Below are 18,633 nucleotides of genomic sequence, written 5' to 3' on the forward strand. Positions count from 1 at the left end.
TCACCCTGACATGGGACATGACTCCCAGGGATAAAACTTACTGGCACCTGAGGATTATTACCAAGCATTAATCTGCAATGCATTTGGAGAAAGACCTTGATCTAAAGGGGGAAATATTAAATAGAGATTTTTAGGGCTAAGAGATTTCAAAGTGAATTGGTAGATCATTCCAGAGGTTATGCTTATGCAAATATCAGCTGGACATCCAAACTGCCATGGTAAACAAAGTCTCAAACAGAAATGCTCCTGAGGGCCTTAGGGACATCTGGACACCATAGACAAGCCACATGGAATCAACAACCCCTCAGCAGGCTTTATCTTGGAATATATGAAAAGTTATTTCCCCAATAAAACATAGATATGCTCATTTATTAATTCCCTAATTATGATTCTTCTACTTTTATTTGAAACTGTATTTTCCAATTTACCCCTTAACTTTATTTCTCAGTGACCTAAAGCCTTTGGATTTTTCCTATGCCAGTTGAGTCCTGAAATCCAGCAGATATGTGGGCAACTCCTACTCTCCAGTTCTTTGGACTTGCCTTGGACAACTAAGCAAACAAGGACGATGGATCAGTCCCATCCCAAAAGCAAAATGTATTTTCAACTGAGAGCAAAACAGTTCCATTCTTCTGCCCCATAATATTTATGTCCTTTCTCAGGTTCAAGCATTCAGAGTGTATATCATCCCAAATCTCTCAAGACTGAAAAATGATCAAAAATAAGGGGCAAGTGGCTAGATTAGATGTATTGTTATTGCAGTTATTTTCTTGTGTTAACTGAGTAACTTGGCACATTGATATAAAAAAAATTTACATTCCTATACCACTCTTCATTGTCGTGGTTCATCAGGATTATTTTCTATTCATATTTTATAGAATATTTTATAGAATTCTAAATTAAAATTTAGGTTTCATCTATATTATTTCAGTTAAACTGCATAAATACAATTGTACTAGGTAGTATGTTTATTTCACAAATAACAGAAAAAGTTTATTGAAAATAACTTTTATGTGGTGGAAAGAAACTTGAGACTTACATTATTTTAAAAACTTCATTCACCAAACATTATGTGCCATTCATTTTCCTTTATAATGGAATAACAGAATAAGCCAGTCACATCCTTGACCTCAAAAGAGTTGTATCCTTATTAGGTAGAATGATCATACACAAATTTAAAACAGGAAAGCCAACAATACTCAAAGATAAATTTCCCAGTCTCTACAATGGAACATCATGACTCGTTTGCTGATCACACCTGGTTGAAACTGAAATGGAAAACTGACTTGAGCTGGCAAGCCAGATTCTCTCTACTAAGAATTTTCAAGTGGTACTCCAAGAGTCATTATAGATTATGCAATTGTTTATGAGAAAAACTTAAAGATATAAAAGAAAACTCTAGAACTAATAATTTAACAATAAAGAAATAAATCAATTCTAAAATTTCTGTGTACTATTGACATAGTATTTGAAGTGAAATTTTAAATAAAACATTTAAAATTGTATCCAAAAATATGAAATATTTATAAATAAGTATAAAAATAATATGCAAACCCTCTGAAACTATTAGAAAAGTTTTTGAGAAAAATTAAAGAAGACATAAATAAATTTAGAGATATAATTATGGTAACAGTTTTTTTTCCCTCAAAGTATACATTCAATGCAACCCCAATCAAAACTCTACAGATTTTTTTTTTTTGGTAGAAATTGACAAACACTTTCTAAAATTCATGAGGAAAAGCAAAGGAGTTAGAATAACCTCAACAGTTCTAAAAGAAAAAATAGGTTGGAAGACTTGGAATTCATGACTTTAATAGTTATAAAGCTACAGTTATGAAATTAGTATATTTTTGGCAAAAATATAGAAAATGACATCTTTTGAACATGGTAGAGATTCTAGAAACAGACCAAAATAAATCAAACTACATAATTTTTGAGAAAGATGCTAAAGCAAGTCAATGGGGAAAGAAAAGAAAATCTTTGCAACAAATAGTGCTGAAACATCTGACAGCTACATAGGAAAAAAGTGCATTGATCCTTACCTCAAATCATACACAAGTATTACGTTTATACATGTTATAGACTAAACTTCAAAGATAAAAGTATAAAAAAGAAAATACATAATAGAGCATCTTAATAAAGTTGGAGTAAGCAAAGATTCCTAAATACACTACAGAAAGAACTACAAATGATGATTTTCAAACTAAAAATTAGAAGAAAATGAATAGATAAAAGATGTAAGAAAGTATTCACAACACATATATGACTTAAATTCATAATATAAAACAAATCCTACAATTCAATAGTGAAAACCCAAATACCCCTACCTAACCTCCCACCAAAAAAATTGGAAAAAGATTGAAGAGACATTTGATGAAGACATACTCAAAAAGCATATTTAAAATGGTATTCAACATCATTAGCCATCAGAAAAATGCAATGAGCTATCACTACATACATGCTGAAAGAGTAACCTTTTAAGAGAACTCACCAAATGTTGGTGAGAAAATGGTGTGACTAGATTTCTCATAAATAGTTGATAGGAGTGGAAAATGGAACAAGCATGACCTATAATCCAACAATTCCATTCATAAGTTGTTTACCCAAGAGTAATGAAAAGATATGACTACAATATGACTTGTATAAGACTCTAAGATAACAGCTTTTATTCATGAGAGCTCCAAACTGGAAATAAACATTCATTAATGAAAACAAATAAACAAATTATGGTTTATTAATACAAAATATTACACACTATTGCCACACCAAAATGATTGAATCTGAAAAAAACATTATTTTGATTGAAAGTAGAAAGCACAGAAGAGTATGTGTACATAGGTATAATTCCTTTCATATGAAACTCTAGAACTGGCAAAATTAAACTATATATTAGTCAAAATCAGAACAGAGATTCCCTGAATGTTGGTGTAGGGCTGGGATTTACTAAGGGGCATAATGTATGGATTTTGTGGTTGTACCATTTGTCAAAATTCATTAAGGTATTTAGATTCCACTGTACTCAGATTATGCCTCCACTTAATATTTATTATATAAATGCAAAAATACATACATATACACATATATTTGTATAAAGACTTGAGCATACATTTCACGAAGGAAAACATGTGGACAACAAGCCCATGAAAAAGTGCTCATCTGCCTTGATCTTCAGAAAAACGAAAATTCATACCACAATAAGATACCACTACACACCTACTAAAATAGATAAGAATGCCTACATATATATACATATATAAATAATATGTATATACATGCAAACATTTGCTAATTATTTATAAATATCCTTATTTCCCTAGGAAAAATGAATATATAAATTTCTGGTTCAAAGGTACATTTTCAGAATTTTATCTGAGTAGCCAAATTTTTCTCTGAAATGTTGGTATTAATATTTATTCTCACCAGAAGTAAATGAGAAATCCTTTTTTTTCATTTTGCCAGTATTTCTTTTTTTTTAAAGATTTATTTATTTATTTAATTCCCCCCCTGCCCTCCCCCGGTTGTCTGTTCTCTGTGTCTATTTGCTGCGTCTTGTTTCTTTGTCCGCTTCTGTTGGTAGTCAGCAGCACAGGAAGTGTGGGCGGCGCCATTCCTGGGCAGGCTGCACTTTCTTTCACGCTGGGCGGCTCTCCTTATGGGCGCACTCCTTGCGCATGGGGCTCCCCTACGCGGGGGACACCCCTGCGTGGCAGGGCACTCCTTGCACGCATCAGCACTGAGCATTGGCCAGCTCCACACGGGTCAAGGAGGCCCTGGGTTTGAACCGCGGACCTCCCATGTGGTAGATGGATGCCCTAACCACTGGGCCAAGTCCGTTTCCCTAGTATTTCAATTTACTATTGTTTGTGTTTTTTAAAACCCTTGTCATTTTGATATTTGACAGGCCAAAGGTGTATCTTACTTATTTTTAATTTTTAAAAATTAAATGAACCTCTTTATATCTGTGATAATTTTTCTCTATATATTCATCTTTTCATTTGTTTTTTGTTTGTTTCTTTCCTGTTGTAATGTTATAATATTGTTCATTTCTGGTCTGCTATAAATTCTGCATACATTTTCCCATTTCTGAATTTTGCATTTATATGCTTTTATTGTTATTCAAATTTATAATTCTTTCCATTTATGGTTTCACCTTTGGCGTTAAGTATACAATGGCTTTCTCCACTCCAAGTGTATATAAATAAAATTCTGGTATTTTAGGTTAAATTTTTGTTGTGATACACATTTTCATTATAAATGAATGGATTTTGATATAGCAATCTCATAATGTAGACATCTAATCTTTCTCTTTTCTGCCAAAACTGGCACTCTCTTATTTGTATTTTCACCACTGATTTGAAATACCATCTTCTCCAATATTAATTAATTTGATTTAATTGACTCTGTCTCCTCTAGAATAAAGTGTTATTTTATTATAGCTTTGTAATATTCCTTTTCAAATATTTTTTGCTATCTTCACTCATTGCTTCTTTGAGATTAATTTCAGAATCATTTTGTCAATTCTCCTTAAAATATCTGCTTTCATTTTTCTTTTAAGATTTATTTTTTATTTTTTTATCTCCTCTCCCCTTCCCTGCTCCCCGCCCCCCTCCATTGTCTGCTCTCTGTGTCCATTCACTGTGTGTTCTTATGTGTCAACTTGCTTTCTCGTCAGCAGGACTGGGAATCTGTGTCTCTTTTTGTTGCATCATCTTGCTGCATCAGCTCTCTGTGTGTGTGCAGGACCACTCCAAGGCAGGCTGCGCTTCTTTTGCATGGGGCGGCTCTCCTTGAAGGATACACTCCTTGCATGTGGGGCTCCTCTACATGGGGGACACTCCTGTGTGGCATAGTACTTCTTGCACACATCAGCACTGTGCAACTGCCCATGGACCAGCTCAGCACATAGTCAGGAGGCCATGGGTTTGAACCCTGGACCTTGCATAAGGTAGGTGGATGCTCTATCAGTTGAGCCAAATCCATTTCCCTACCTGATTTGATTTTGATGGAATTTTGATAAGAATAACTATATATTCTCACTGATTTTTTCTGATTTTCTTACAGTTTTTTACTGATTATATATATGTTTGTGTGTGTATGAAAGAACAAACCTATTGAAAATAGTAAATCTTTCAGCAAGATTTTGCTTTTTATATGATATATTGGAAGACTAGCAAACCTAGCTGTAAGATTTATGTATGGTCTTTGCAGTAGTATGAGTATTTTATTCAACAAGGCTATTGCTTATATAATGATTGCCCAAATGTTTGTACTTTAGTATACACTGAATTTTTAAAGTGTTTTTAATTGATAGTCTTAAAAATTTTTAATATCTTTATACCATTCATTTTTTTATAAATTCCAAAAATATTCTAACTCAGAATACCTCAAAAGCTCATTCCACCTCAACAAAAAGCCATATTGTAGTTTATTGAATTACAGTGATCACATGCAACTCTATTTCAGTCTACTTTTCCATCCTTTACTTCTGCATGGACCTGAACCCTCACATAACGCAATATAGCCTTTTGTAAATCATAGATTAAATAGAGATAGATAATTGATAAATAGATAGCCAGATAGTCAGAGAAATATATATTTTATGTATTTCTTTTCTATGTGGGCAAAGAATAAAATGTTCTGCTACCTACCCAAAAGTTAAACCTGTCTGAAATTTGTAGTAAGACACAGTCTACACAACTTATTAATTTCATATATTTCAACAAATAAAATGCCTGGATATTTTTTCCATATTGTGATCTAAATTGAAAGTATGGCTATTAGCATGAGGAATTTGTGCTTTCTGTTCTTTTGATCACATTTCCTAACAATATCATTATTTCCTTCAGTATTATTTTTTGCCTCATGGGATTAAATGAATTAGTATATTTTCAACACTCAATTATCTTAATTGTGTAAAAATATTGTGCAGTTAATGAAAACATTGAACTAGTTTTGTTACATAATCAAATCATCATGTTCAGCATTACATTTTATAATGTGTTTTGCATAACAGAGTTAGAATCAACTAGGGAGCACATACTATGATGCCATTCTAGAAAATGTTTGATTATATGTTGTGCAAAAAGTGTTTTACCCTGACCCAAAAGGCCAATTTCCAGATTCATTTAACCTTAGCATCTACAATGGGGCTTCCTGCAGACATACCATTAAATATCAAAAGCAGGGTCATTCTTGCCTTATGCATATGAATGTTTCTTGACCAGAAAAAAAAAAAATTGAGACAGAGCTCTGTACCATAATTTCCACTGGAGTGCTTTCAGATGTTAACAATTATGTCTCCACAGCTTTGATTTGAGCCAGTGACCTTGGTGTTGATGTTTCTATAACCCAATTAATTACTAATTACTGATTCCTTTCGTTTTAATCTTCCCTTTAAATATGTATAACAGCTCCAGGTAGTAAAATTAAAATGACTTCTTACTGATTTCAATGAGAATGCTTTACTTTGGAGATTACTTCCTGTTGCAAGATTTGAAACCAAACAAATTAAAAGAAAAAACCTTCATAGTGATGATTAAATAGTTTGAGCTAGTTTTTGGGTCAAGTAACTTAAGGAGAATTAGAAGTTTTATTCATTAAATTGTTAGACTATTAGTTTCCCACTCAGAGTACAAGCCATGTCCCTACAATGACTTTTCCCCGTACAGTGACCTTCCAGACTCTATATGATTTTAACCCTCATATTCTTGACCTTACCTCCTGCAGTTGACCCAGCTACTGTCCCAGCCATGCTGCCTATCTTGCTGTTTGAGGAAAAGGAAAACTTTTACTGATCATATCACATGCTGTTCCCTCCATCTTATATCTTCATACTCAGTCCCTCACTTCCCTCAGGTCTTTGCTCAAAAGCCATCTAATATAAACTAATATGTAAAATAACACCACCCCTCACACCCTTACTGGTATTCACTATGCCCCTTTTCTGCTACATTTTCTTCATAGAAGTCATCCCCATGTTTCATCACACTATTTTTTAAACTTATATATGTTTTCTTGTTTTTTTCTCTCATTATAGAATGATGCTGAATAATAGAAGGACATGAGAGAGGGAAGAGCTTATTTTGTTTACTAATGTTTTTTCAATACCTAAAATTATATGATTGCATATTGTAGGAATTAAACAAATATGTGCCAAGCAAATTAATGAAATATTAAGAGTCAAAACCAAGATTCTAAAGGTGTCATTTTTTTTCTTTCTTATTGTCTCTCCTCTCACTCTCTTTATGTCAAAATGGAGGACCACATAAGGAATAGAAGTAGTTGTAAATCAGAAAAATAAAATTCTACTTGTAAATATTTCTGATGCTCTGTTCTCTAAACCTTGAGCTTAAAAAACAGGATACATATCAGACCCGTCTTGATTATGTCACTTCTCCATTTAGAAACTTTTCTCACAGCTCCCCTAAAACACTTCAAGTAAAATAAATTCTTCCTTTTGACTGTACTTATTTTCAAACCTCCATTGTACTACATAATCTTATTGTTCTATAATCATTTATTTATGCAGTCATCTCCCTCACCATTCCATAAATTCATTGAGGAAAAGATTCATGCTTTAACCACGTATATTTCTCTAGGCAGGCCCTAGCCCCAAAATACATGAATTAAGAACAAATGAATGTGTCTCTCAATTCTTTACTTTTTGGCATATACAAACTGTCCAGACCCTCCATTAAATAGGATAATACAAAGTCCCAAACCAGAGTTAATTCCATATCATAATAAAAAGATCTTCTGAGTCTTCTAATTAGTTCTTTCCCTTGGGTTATTCTCTATGCTGGGAATTCAACCAAGTCAGAGACATGACTGTCCATGTCCCTGGAAATGTCCTCACTGCCCCAATTTTTTAAAAAATAAACTGTTTTCCAGACGTATTAAAGGAAAAAGCAAAAAGGATCCCCCAGGTGTGGTCTGAAAATTCATTAAAAATAAACTAATGCTTTTCTCCACCCCACCCTCCCAATTCCAAGTAATAATCAGAACTAGGCGAAAGTGCCAACCATGGATGAGGTGGAAAGCATGCATATGATCTCAAGCTGCTTTACATATATTGTTCTTCAGTGAAATTACTGGGACCTTTTCTTCTATCAAAAGCTGATTCTACATTTACAGCTTCATACTGATCAACCAAAATTATTATTCCTGTCAAACAAAGAAAACAAAGAGAAGCTTTCTCTCCCCCACTGAAGTCTGCATTAGCACCGCATCCTACCCATTGTCTTCAGTCAGCATCACTACTCTCCCACCAAGACACACCTCATAATGACTTCATGAAGCCAACTAGTGATTTCTTTTCTCTTCCTCTGCCGAGCAGAAAGGGAAAACAGCCCATTACAATTTGTTTTCCTTATTGGATGTTCAATAATATTCCCTGTCTTATGGTTTTCTAAGTGGTACTTAAGAGTTGGCAATGTTCACCAACTCAGATTAGGAAATACCAGTCATGCCATCCATAATGCCAAATGAGAAAGAGTATCTCAGTCATCTTGAGGTTTTAACATTTCATTTATCTAGTTCTCTTGAGTCCCTCAATTTGGAGACTGGGAAACCCACCCACAAACCCAACTTTATTTCAGTTATATTAGTCCTTTATTCTCTCCTCTTAGTTGGCAAGGGTGGCCACTTTAATAGTAGATCTTTGTGTTTCTGTCTTATAAAACCTCTGACTCAAAACTCTCCCATCAAGGTCAAATGGGAAGGCAGCAGAACAGTGTGACTAAGAGTGAGTCCAGGGTCTAAGGTCAGGGAATGAGTTCAAATCATGGTTGTATTACTCACAAACTGTGTGACTGTGGACATGTTATTTAATCTCTACAAATTTTAGATTTTCCTTCTGTAAATTGGAGAAGTAATAGTAATTAGTTCAAAAGTTTGCCTGCCACATAATGAGGTCAATAATTTTTTATTGTTATTAACAATATTTCTATTTTTATGTTATTATGCCAGAATTAATCAAGACTCCCTTCAATCATGTATTGATTGTGTTGGTGGTTGAGAAGAGGAAAATCAATCAGATATTATGACAGCAATTTTTTTGGTTTTATTTGAACTTCAGTATTTTGAGCTGATGGGCGTTTTGATAATATGATAAGCTGCCTTTGTTCCATACATGCACACACCAAAATAATGAATACAAATAAGGTCTATTAATCTCATGGATCTCATCCTTTGATCTTATTTACTCTAGATAAAAGGAGTGCCTATTTTACATGCATAAGGAAACTAGACAACCAAACTAAACTGTCTTAGTTTGCCACAGGGCTGCCAATGCAAAACCCAGAAATGGGTTGGCTTTTATAATGGCAATTTTATCTAGGGCAAAAGCTTACAGGTCCAAGGTTGTGAAATGTCTGGATCAAAGCACCATCAAAGATGCCTTCTCATAAAAGTCAGCTGGTGATCCTGGTATCCTGCCATGTGGTGAAGAGCCCAGCTGATCCCTGCCAACGTCCACGTATTTTCCTCTGGAAACTACCAACTCCCAGTACTCAGCTATGGGACAGCAGGCATAGGGCTTGTCTCTGAGCATCCTCTTAGTCTTGGCGACTCTGCTTTCTTCCCAAGTTCAACTCTATGTCATCAGGCATATGATTGATCTCTTCAGCCTTGAGCTGCTACATAGGTCCAGTGTCTTGTGGGATTTGTGTTTAAGCTTTGGCTGTTAGGGATACTTGAGACCTCCTCATATGACAGGCTTAAAAATGACAGCTTCCTTTCTCTGTGTTTCTTTCTCTGTGTCTCCAGTTATATAACCCCTTTATACAGCAAGATGGTAGAGACTCAACCTGAGTCACACCTCATTGATGTAGTCATATCAAAAGGTTCTCACACCAATGGGAATGAATTAGTTCAAGAACATAAACTTTTTCTTTCGAGGATTCATAAAATAACTCCAAATTATCATACAAACTAAGGCAGATCATTAGATATTTGACTTTAGAATATTTTCAAAATCTTTTAAAGTTCTCAAAAATCTTTAATACAATGAAGTTAAATTCTGGGATTAAATAAATAATTTATATTATGTTTTTGTGAATTTTAGTGGATGTACTAGTTAAAAATGGTTAGTTCAGAAGTCTCCTCTGGAATTAACATGGCACTTCCAATAAAGCAGGAAGGTGAATAGTAAATAAATTGTCTCAGTTTTAGTCCGAGATATTGTGCTGGTGTTTGAGTAAAATGTTCACTGCTCTATCTTCAGCAGCAGGCACTTCATGTGTTGCTCAAAAATATTCCCTGAATGAAAAATAAATGAAAAAACAAGAGAATAAATATTTAACACAAACTTTGCCAATTATTTTATTGTTTAAGGTAGCAAAAAGCAGAGTACTTTTCCCAAGAATTACTTCTATTCACATACATTTTACTTTAAGCTTCCCATTAACTTCCTCTCATATATGTCACATAATAGGCCATAGTCACAAGTGGGAGGGACTTTTATATAGCTGTAACTGAGTGAAAACATGGAACAATTCTAATTTAGAAAAATTAAACAGTTTCACATATTTCCAGAACTATCTGCATTTATTGCATAATCACATTCAGCTAAATCTTATAGGTCAAAAGTCCATGAAAAGAAAAATGAAAAGTTATCTGCTCATGTAGTTAGAGTAAATTTACTTGTTGGAATTTGTTCTAGGGATATATATTCTGGCCAATGGTACCGATGACTTGTATGCAGCAACAGGCCTGCAGAAGACATAGACAAGATGGCCAGACACAGATTTATGCCCAACCCAGATGACCCCCCAAAACAAAGTTTTCCTTTTGAGTATATTTAGTTATCTAACTTTGAAATTGCTGCTACACGATAGGGAACAAGAAGAATGATAAGGTTTCCATGTTCTCCATGCAAAGGTCATTAATTTTCTAGAAAATATGAAGCAGCTTGCTTTGAAGATTCCCATCTATGTCTTTAAGGGTTCTCTTGGTAGATTATCTTTAGTGGTTGGGACATTTCTTTCTATAAGATTTTCTATATATAAACTAATAAAAACTGTGTATATATCTGGAGCCCATGGATAGTAATAGTCTAAGACCTAAATAACTCCGGTAACATAAATTATATCATATTTTAATTATAAAATTTTATATCTATGTTACACGTTTCTCAGTTAAAAGAGATAACTACAATAAAATAAATCTACTTTAGTCAGTGGTTACACTTCTGCCTTAGTGTTCTTTATTTCTCAAAAATTAGGGATTTGGGAAAATGTCTTCTCGGAATGTTTCAAACTAAAAGGGATTTAGATATTGTATGGCAGAGGAATGGAATTGTTTTGCTTGCAGTTGGAGATACTCCTTGCTTTGAGGACAGGGCTTATCCATCATCATTGTTTTGTTAGTTGTTCAAGGCAAACCTGAAGAACTGATAGTAGGAGTTGGCTGCATATCTTTTGGGTTTCAGGGTTCAACTAGCATGAAACAATCCACAAGTTTTAAGTCTTTGAGAAATATACTTATGTAAATTTAAATTTATAAGTTCAAATAAAAGAAGTAGAAGAATTAAGATTAGGAGATTTAAAAATAAGCATAACTATGTTATTTTGGTAAAATACATTTTCATATATTTTCAGATATGGCCCTCCAGAGCACTTTTGTTTGAAGTTTTTAAAAATTTACTGTTTCTCCCTTTTGATCAAGGTCTTTCTCCAAATACATAGCTGATTCATACTTGGTAATAATTCCCTGTGGTCAGGGAAACTCATTCCTGGGAATCATATCCCACATTTGTGGGAAGGTAGTGAGTTTATTTGCAGAATTTGGCTTAGAGAGAGGCAACAATTGAGTAACAAAGAGATTTTCAAGGGGTAACTTTTAGGCATTTAATTAGGCTTAGTTTCATTATTATAGGAGTAAGTTTCATAAGTGAAAATATTGAGATTGATGGCTTGGTTTATTATTGTGTTTTCTCTTGTCAGGCAAGGTTTATTATGTATTCTAGAGCTTTTGGCCATCTTATTTAAGAAAATAGTGGGACTTCCCCAGAAGAGATGTTTAATATTTTGTTAGCTACTGTGAGGTCTTCCACCCAGAAAACATATTTATGACAACAAGGAAACCTTTATATCCCAGAGATGTATGTACCTATAACATGTTCAAGATAATCAACAGTCCCTGTCTGTCAAGACACCCAACCATGTCCCACCTTTATCTTCTTACCAGAGTTATATTAATTGATAAGTAGAACATAATTCATAAAGCAACATTCCCATAACCCTTCCCCCATTTTTGACACTTAACATTGATGTAGTAACTTTGTTACAATTGAGACAAAAATATTAAAATATTACTGTTAACTATAGTACATATTTTACTTTAGGTGCATTTCCCCCCATATACAACCTAATTATTAATTCCTTTTACTAGTGACGTATTTTTGTTAAAGATCTTGAAAGAACATTCTTATATTTGTACAATTAACTCAAATCCTAGGACTCCACTGGGTTCACTGTATTATACAGTCCCAAGTTTTACCCCCTAGCAACACCTACAACTAGCAACATCTACAACCCAAAACTTCCTCTTTCACCCGCATTCACACACATGCTTCAGTGCTGTTAACTACACTCAGACTGTTCTAACATCACCTTTCTCCATATCTAAACCATGACAATCAAACTAATTATAAATTCTGCACAGATTGAACATTAGTGCCACATTCTCTACTCCCGTTTTTTTTCACAAAAACCTATCATCTAGATTTTACCTCTTTGAGTTTGCTTATTATAGCTAGTTCCTATATGTGAGTTTATACAATATTTGTACTTTTGTTTCAGGCTCATTTCACTCAATATAAGGTATTCAAGTTTCATCCATGTTGTTGCATATATCAGTATATCATTCCTTCTTACAGCTGAATAATATTATATTGTATGTACATATCACATTTTGTGTATCCATTCATCTGATGATGGACACTTGGATTGTTTCCATCTTTTGGCATTTGTGAGTAAGGCTGCTATGAACATTGGTGTGTATAAATCTGTTTGTGTCCCTATTTTCAGTTCTTCTGGGTATATACTTTTTAGCAGATATCTGGATCATATGGCAATTCTATACTTAACTTTCTAAGAAAGTGTCAAACTGTCCTCCACAGTGGTCAGCATTCCCAATGGGAGTTAACAGGTGTTCCTATTTCTCCACATCCACTCCCACACATGTAGTTTTCCACTGTTTTGGTTTTAATAGTGGCCAATCTAATATGGGTAAAATGATATTTCATTAAAGTTTTGATTTGCATTTCCCTAATAGCTAGTGTATTAGTCAGCCAAAGGGATGCTGATGCAAAATATCAGAAATTGGTTGGTTTTTGTAAAGGGTATTTATTTGGGGTAGGAGCTTACAGACACCAGGCCATAAAGCATAAGTTACTTCCCTCACCAAAGTCTATTTGGAGCAAAATGGCTGCCGACATATGTGAGAGTTCATGCTTCCTAGGTTCCTATGTTCCTGGGCTTGCTTTTCTTTGGGTTCAAGGTTCTTTTCTTCTTGGGGCTGCCTTCTCTTTCCTCTGTGAGCTTACTTGCTGGGGCTTCAGCTTAAGTCTTCAGCATCAAAATCCAACATGAAAACTCCAACATTACAAACCCCAACTCTGTTCTTTGCCATGCCTTTTATCTGTGTGGGTGGAGACTCAACATCCTAATCATAATTCAATCATGCCCAGGTACAGATCATATTATAAGCATAATCCAATATTTATTTTTGGAATTCATCAATTATTTCAAACTGCTACACTCCACCCTCTGAATTCCAAAAAGTCATTACAATATTCAAAAAAGCCTTAAATCTGTTACAATGCAAGTACTAAATTATATCACAATCAACTTAAAAAAATACAAGTTGTGTTGTGGCAAAGTCCTGTCTGCTATAGACCTGTGAAACTTACAAAACAATTTATCTGCTTCCAGTACACAAATGGACAAAGGATAAACCTTCTCATTATAATAAGGAGAAATTCAGAGAAAAAATGAGTCATCTGTCATCTACAATTCAGTAAACCTGTAGGGTATCCTCCATTCAATTGCAATGTCTGAGAGTCATTCTTAAGATGGTTTCTTCTCCTTGGTGCCTTATGAGAACCCACCCTTTCCAAATGCTTGTCCAATGGCCATTTTCTTGGTTCCACCTGCATCAAGCATCTGTGTGTTGACCAAGCTCCAGACCTCTTCCTCCAAGAGTGTTGAAGTGATTGCCACACCTTACCCAATCTTTGGGCTAGAGTCTTAACCCCCTAGTAGAGTGAAGTGAAGACAATATTATCCCTAACCTTAGGCATATAGGCTCAGCTCTCTCAGAGAAATGAGTTGACCACCTGGCCTTCTCTAACCTTTGGAGGACAGGTCTACCACTCTCAGACCTGTGGGATACTGGCCTTAACCACCCTAATCTTTGCAGAATGTGCTCCACCCTCTCTGTACCCTTGGGTGGCAAAACTCTCCCAGAATATAGGGTGGGAACATCCACCCTCTTCAACTGCTGAGGCAAATTCACCCTCTCTGTACATGTGGTAGGGTTCTTCTCTTGGCCCAAGGTGATGTCCTAATTCCAGATCTCAGCTTCCATGGTTTCCCTCTTGAAGCTCTTTCTCCTTCAATCTCTCCTTTCCATGTCCTTTGTATTCCAGGCTGACAGTGGTTTTGTTCATACAGCTCTCTCAAAAAATCTGTTGGTTTAACATGCAGGAAGCAGGGGCCCAAGCCATCAGACAGTAAGACTTTCCACAAGTCTTTCCTAGATGACTGCATCTTCAATCTTGATTTACCAGTTACAAGTTTAGTTAAGTCCTCAAATGGGGCACTTTCATCTGGGAGCTTGATTTCCAAAGACTTGGAACTTCTGGAATCAGTCTCTGTTTTCCTTTTGCCAAACAGTTCAGTCCTTAGCTTCTCTTTCTCACCCAGCATTTTACTTTAAGTTGCAAGCAGAAGCCAAGCTGCATTCTCTGGGTTTACTTTGAAAAGTTCTTCAACTAAATTCCCAGGCTTACCATTTTTAAATGTTGCCTTCCGTACAACACCAGGAGTTAATCTTGCTAAGTTCTCAGCAACTTTAAAACATGGATCACCTTTCTCCAGTTTCCAATAATAGTTTCCCATCATTTACTTTTAAGCCATCATAAAAAATCTCTTTAGCATCCATATTGCTCTCAACAGTCTCTTCAAAGCACTGTAGGTCTTTTCTTCCAAGAACCTCACAGTTCTTCCAAAATATACCCCTTTCCCATTTATAAAACCATTCCAGCATTTTGATAATTGCAAAAGCACTTTCCCACTCCTTGGTACCAAGTTTTATAGTAGTCAGCCAAAGGGTTGCTGATGCAAAATACCAGAAATTGGTTGGTTTTTATAAAGGGTATTTATTTGAGGTAGGAACTTAACAGATACCAAGCCACAAAGCATAAGTTACTTCCCTCACCAAAGTCTATTTGGAACAAAATGGCTGCTGACATCTGCAAGGGTTCATGTTTCCTGAGTTCCTACATTCCAGGGGCTTGTTTTTCTCTGGGTCAAGTTTCCTTTCTTCTTAGGGCTGGCTTCTCTTTCCTCTGTGAGCTTACTTGCTGGGGCTCCAGCTTAAGTCTTCAGCATCAAACTCCAACATCAAATGAAAATAAAATCAGAACAATAATCCAATATTTCTTTTTGGAATTCATCAACTACTTCCTTCAACTGCTACAGCTAGCAATATCAAGCATCTTTCATATACTTTTTAGCTTTCTGAATATTTGACCTTCAGGTCCTTGGTTAAGTTTATTTGTATATATTTGATTCTTTTACTCACTAATGTACATGGAATTTTGTTTCCTGACTTCCCCCTCAGATTGCTCATTAATAGTATATAGAAATATTATTGATTTCTGCATGTTAATATTGTATCCTACCATTTCCCTGAACTCATTATTAGTGCTACCACATTTGTTGTGGATTTTTCAGGATTTGCTAGGTATGGAATCATATCATCAGTAAATAGTGAGAGTTTTAATTCTTCCTTTTCTGTTTGGGTTCTTTTTATTTCTATATTTTGCCTAATTTCTCTAGCTAGAATTTCTTGCAAAGTATTGAATAACATTGGTGACAGTGGGCATCCTTGTTTTGTCCCCAGTCTCAGCAGGGACTATTTCAGTCTTTCACCATGTGTACACTGTTAACTGTGTGTTTTTTATATATGGAATTTATCATGTTGAGACGTTTACTTCCATTCCCATCTTTTAGAAGGTTATTATCAAGAAAGGGTGCTGTATTTTGTCAAATGCCTTTACTACATCAATTGAGATGATCATGTGATTTTCTTCTTTGATTTATTATTTTGAATATTACACTGATTGATTTTCTTGTCTTGAATCACCCTGGGATAAAACCCTTTTGATCATAGTGTAGAATTTTTTTAATGTGCTTTTGAATTCAATTAACAAGTACAACAAATATTTTTTGATAATTTTTTCATCGATATTATTAGAGAAATTGGATTGTACTTTTAATTTTTCATAGTGTTTATATCTGGTTTTGTTATTAGGGTGATGTTGGCTTCATAGGATGAGATTGGTAGCATTCCCTCCTGTTCATTTCTTTGAAAGTATTTGAGAAAGATTGATATTAAATCATTTTAATGATTGGTAGAATTAATCTGTGAAGCCATCTTGTCCTGGGCTTTGCATTTTTGGTAGGATGTTAATGACTGTTTCAATCTTTTTTACTTGTGATTGCTTTGTTAGCTCTTCTGTTTCTCCTAGGGTCAATGTAGATTGCTTGTTTTTAGGAGTGTGCCCATCTCATGTATGTTGTCCAGTTCAGTGACATACAGTTGTTTCTTGTGTCATCTTATGAGCTCTTTTATCTCTGTAGGATCAGTAGTTATTCCCCCTTCTAATTTATGGTTTAATTTGTTTGCATCTTCTCTCTTTTTTTCTTTGTTCATCTAGCTAAGGGTTTGTCATTTTTTTTTAATCTTCTCAATGAACCAAATTTGTTTATCACTGATTATTTCTATTTTTTTCTCCATTTCCTTATTTCTGATCTAATATTTGTTATTTCTTTCCTTCCATTTCTTTTAGGATTATTTTCCTGTTCTTTTTCTAGTTCCTCCAGCTGTGCAGTAATGTCTTTGCTTTAAGTATTTCTTCTTTTTTAAAAATGTAAGCATTGGAGCTACACATTTCCCTCACAGCACTGCATTCATTGTGTGCCATAGGTTTTGATATGTTATACTCTCATTTTCATTTGTCTTGAGGTATTTACTGATTTCTCTTGCAATTTCTTCTTTGACATACTGATTAAGAGTATGTTGTTAAATTTCTGTATATTTGTGAATTTACCCTTTTTCACCTTGTTTTTGATTTCCAGCTCCATTCCATTATGATCAGTGTATTAGTCAATGCTCTTTAGAGAAACAGAACTGACAGGAGATATCTGTAAATCGTATGAGATTTTATAAAATTGTCTCATGTGACTGTGGGGATGCAAAAGTCCAAATACTGCAGGCAGGCTCCAAATCAGGTACTCCAATGGAAGTCCTTGATGAGTTCCCCAGAGACACTGACTTTCTGGAGTAGAGAACAGAATTCTTTCTCTGAATTCTTTAATTACTTTCCCTTTTAAGGCCTTCAACTGATTGCTTGAGATATCACTAATTGCTGACAGCAATCTCCTTAGTTGATTGTAAATGTAACCAGCTGTCCGTGCAATCACCATTGGATGACCATACATTATAATTAGCCTAGTTCTTGCTTTGACCAAACAACTGGGCACCATTACCTAAACTAGTTGGCACATTAGCCTAAACATCACATTTTTTTACACCTGCTTTGGAAACCAGCATATGGTCTATATTGGAGAAAGACCCATGGGATCCGGTTTTAAAGTATAATGTTCTATGTATAGTTCTAATTCATTTATCATATTATTTAAGCTCTCTGTTTCCTCACTGATCCTTTGTCCAGATGTTCTATCCAATGATAAGATTGGCATGTTGAAATCCCCAACTGTTATTGTAGAGGCATTTATTTTCCCCTCAGTTTGCCTCATGTATTTTGGGGCACACTGGTTAGGTGCATAAATATTTATGGCTGTGCTTTCTTTTTGGTAAATGTCCCCCATTATTAATATATAATGTCTTTCTTTGTATCCTACAACAGTTTTGCATTTAAAATCTATTTTGTCCTATGTTAGTGTAGCAATGCCAGCTCTTTTTTTTTTTTTTTTTTTTTGGTTACTATTAGCATGGGATAACTTTTTCCAACCCTTCACTTACAGTCTTAAGGTGAGTTGCTTGTAGACAGTAATTAGATGACTAATATTTTTTAACCCATTCTGCCAGTCTGTGCCTTTATTATTGGGGAGTTCAATCAATTAACATTCAATGTCATTACTGTAAAGGTATTACTCACTTTGTCCATTTCACCCTTTGAATTTCCATTGACATTTATTACTGTTGTCTTTCTTTTTACCCTTTTTTATTAGTTACTTTTACTAATAATCTTCATTTCTATAATCTTCTCCAAGCTTCTCTTCTATCTTTTCCTTTCATGTTGTATCACTTCCTTTAGTATCTCTTATAAATCTGGTCTCCTGGTGACATACTCTCTCAGTTTTTATCTGTAAGGACTGTAAA

The sequence above is a fragment of the Dasypus novemcinctus genome, chromosome 11 (genome assembly GCF_030445035.2).
Source record: "Dasypus novemcinctus isolate mDasNov1 chromosome 11, mDasNov1.1.hap2, whole genome shotgun sequence".
Taxonomy (NCBI): Eukaryota; Metazoa; Chordata; class Mammalia; order Cingulata; family Dasypodidae; genus Dasypus; species Dasypus novemcinctus.